The sequence below is a fragment of the Sinocyclocheilus anshuiensis genome, unplaced genomic scaffold (genome assembly GCF_001515605.1).
Source record: "Sinocyclocheilus anshuiensis isolate Anshui unplaced genomic scaffold, SAMN03320099.WGS_v1.1 scaffold93, whole genome shotgun sequence".
Lineage (NCBI taxonomy): Eukaryota > Metazoa > Chordata > Actinopteri > Cypriniformes > Cyprinidae > Sinocyclocheilus > Sinocyclocheilus anshuiensis.
The window spans coordinates 1,273,468-1,276,526 of NW_015539852.1; the positions used below are offsets into that span (position 1 = coordinate 1,273,468).

The 3,059-nt window shown below is 40.0% G+C and overlaps 1 protein-coding gene across 1 annotated transcript in view; it reads left to right on the forward strand.

Annotated features, from left to right (window-relative positions):
- The window catches only part of LOC107684666 (PQ-loop repeat-containing protein 1-like), a 46,806-nt gene that overhangs the window by 42,772 nt on the left and 975 nt on the right, over positions 1–3,059 (forward strand). The window lies entirely within an intron of this gene.

A 3,059-nucleotide genomic window follows, 5' to 3' on the forward strand; every position in this document is an offset into this window, starting at 1 on the left:
CTCTCTCTTTCTTTCTTCCTTCCTTCCTTCCTTCCTTCCTTTCTTCACTAGCTGCCTCTCTCTTTCCTCTCTGTGTAGAGATAAGAGTGTCAGGTTGAAGAGGATCAATTGAAGGCTTGTCAGGGTTGAGTGCAGAGCTGTTCAGTGTGGACTGGGAGTGCTGTAACTGTGGCCTCAGTTCTCCTAATCAATGCAATAATCACTTCTACCTCTCTCACAGGCCCTGAAGCGTTGCTCGCTGTTTGCTGAGCATTTCTTTCATCTGCTGTCAATCCGCATAGGGCTCGGAGGGGAAGGGGAGCAGGGAAAAAGATAGCGGTTTGTTTTAGTGAGCGAGAAAGGGCGTGTTTGTTTGAATGAATGTTTGGGAACAACTGAAAGAGTTTGTGTTCTCTGGGCGGAAGATGGAGAACCATTAAGTGGTTTTTATTGTGGAGTCACTGTTATCATTGCTCTTGTACAGATGACCCACCCCCCTTTAATTACCTCATTAATGTTTCATCCCCATTAATGATGTTTGAAGATGGTCTCTAGAGTAAACTAATGCAAAAGACGAATGAAGGAGGAGAGGGGTGTAACTTTGAGATCAGACATAGAGGACACATTTCCTCTCAAAGCACATGAAGCAGGATGTTTTAATAGAGATTTCCGGCTATGAAACATTTCCATTTTATGAAAAGTTTTTCAAATGGAAAGTATAACTTTCAGGAATCCTACTGGCCCTTTCCAGTTCATTGTTACCTCATTCACCTCCATGACACTACACTTTTTACTTTTTTGTAAAGTATCTGAGAGCCAGATAAATGATGATATTTCACACTGCTGTTAGTGAACATCGCAACTCCTGCCAGCAGATGTTTCGCAATCTTCCTGTGACTCCAAAACAGTGCACAGGCAGTGATAAGGAAGAACGTATTGCACAATAATCAATGTCATGTTGAGATGGGTGGGTTTGCAACATCAAGTAGACGGCTAGCAAGAATGGACCATTTCATTACTGTAGATGTCTGCTTCTGCTGCCCCACGTTGTGTGAAAGACTCATTTCTCTTGTCGGGGCAATTGCCATGAGCACGAAAAGTCCAATGCTCATTCCTCTCTGTCTGTGACAGCTGATGTATCGACTGTACTCATCTTTAGACCACCTTTTCCCTCTTTACACTTGAATGAAATGAATGAACTCATTCAGCATAAATACCTCTGAGAATGCAGTGTCTATCCTTAGCTGCTTCTTTGAAGTTTTTACAGCTAAACTTTTTTAAAAAACATCAAGGATTGACATTTACAAAATATTGTGCTTTAGTGATCCCCCAAGCATCCTGAAGATGGCTCGGTCCGTGTCCCAGGATGCACTGTTCCTCCCGTCTCTTAACCTCACAAGGTCAAATTGACATTTAAATGTAAATTTTCTGCATATAATGCATAAATGGATCTGTTTATAGCTTCTATGAGCCATAATATACCTTAAGGATAATTCACCCAAAAATGAAAATTACCCCATGATTTACTCTCAAGCATCCTAGGTATATATAACTTTATTCTTTCAGACAAATACAATCGGAGTTATATTAAAAATGCCCTGACTCCTTCAAGCTTTATAATGGCAGTGAATGGGGGTCGAGATTTTGAAGCCCAAAAAAGTGCATGGCGTTCCAGCGGATGCCTTAGGACGTAGGCCTAAGCATAAGTGACGAACACGGAAGCACAGATGAGAGAGCAAAACAAAACACCAGTCATGAACTAGAAGTACAAAATGAGGATTTGTAAAGAGAAATGTTGGAGGATTTCGATATACATAAGTGGCCAAAATTATTAGAACACTTGGCATATTTAAGAGGTTTCAGTTGTTTTCGTTGAATTGGCGATTACATTACCCATTAAACAAACTATTGCCGGAACTACCTGCGACGGAAGGAATCTGCTGGAACATTGAAAATGATTGATTGGCCCCCTCAAAATCCGGACCTCAACCCCATCGAGCAAATTTGGGGTGAGTTGGATAATAAACTGGATCTATTGTACATTCAAAGTAAAGCCTTTGGCTTGAGTTGCAGAAGGCATGGGATAACATTAGTGTTGAAGTTCTCAGGAAATAGGCCCTATATTGCTACTATGCCAGAGAGATGTGCAGCTGTAATTGCTGCAAAAGGTGGCCATACCAAATATTAAAGTTAAAAGTGGATAAAAACAGTACGACTCCCTTCATCCAGTATTTTTTGTGCTCAGAGCAACCATCTGCATGTTTGATGAACATTATGAAATTAAATCATGTTTTAGAGGCAAAAAGGTCAATATTTTCAGATCTGTCAGGTGTTCTAATCATTTTGGCTACCACTGTAAGCCAAGAGGAGACTGGTTTTCCTTTGCTGTAAACAAAACGGTTCTTGCGAGACTAGCATATTCTCAATGGAGCTTACACTATGATTACTTCATATATCATCCACTGGAACGCCACGAACATGTGTACGACAGTTGCAGAAGCTAGAGATTTAAATATGGATATTTTTCATACATAAATGCATCACTTTGCTGATTTTTTTGTACTTCTAATTCGTAACCATTTTTTTGTTTTGCTCTTTCCTCTGTGCTTCCGCGTTCATTTGATTGACACATTGATTGGCTTCAGCAGGCCTTTATTATCCCCCTGGAGCCGTGTGGAACACTTTTTATGATGGATGGATGCACTTTTTTGGGCTTTAAATCTTGACCCCCATTCACTGCCATTATAAAGCTTGAAAGAGCCAGGACATTTTTTATATATAACTTTGTATTCGTCTGAAGGAAGAAAGTCATATACACCTAGGATTGCTTGTGGTCAGTAAATCATGGGGTAATTTTCATTTTTGGGTGAACTATCCCTTTAAGTTTGATAATAGGAGTCTACCTGTTTCCTCACCCCTTCACAATTTTATAGAAATTTTATATAAATAATTGCATCCATGATCCTCCTCTAAATTCGATTAAGTGTAGCTGAAAGCTGCTCCCCCCTGCACTCAATTGCACAAGACTTCAGAGACTTGTAAATGTGTGATATAAACAGATGTATGACTTTATCAAGTGG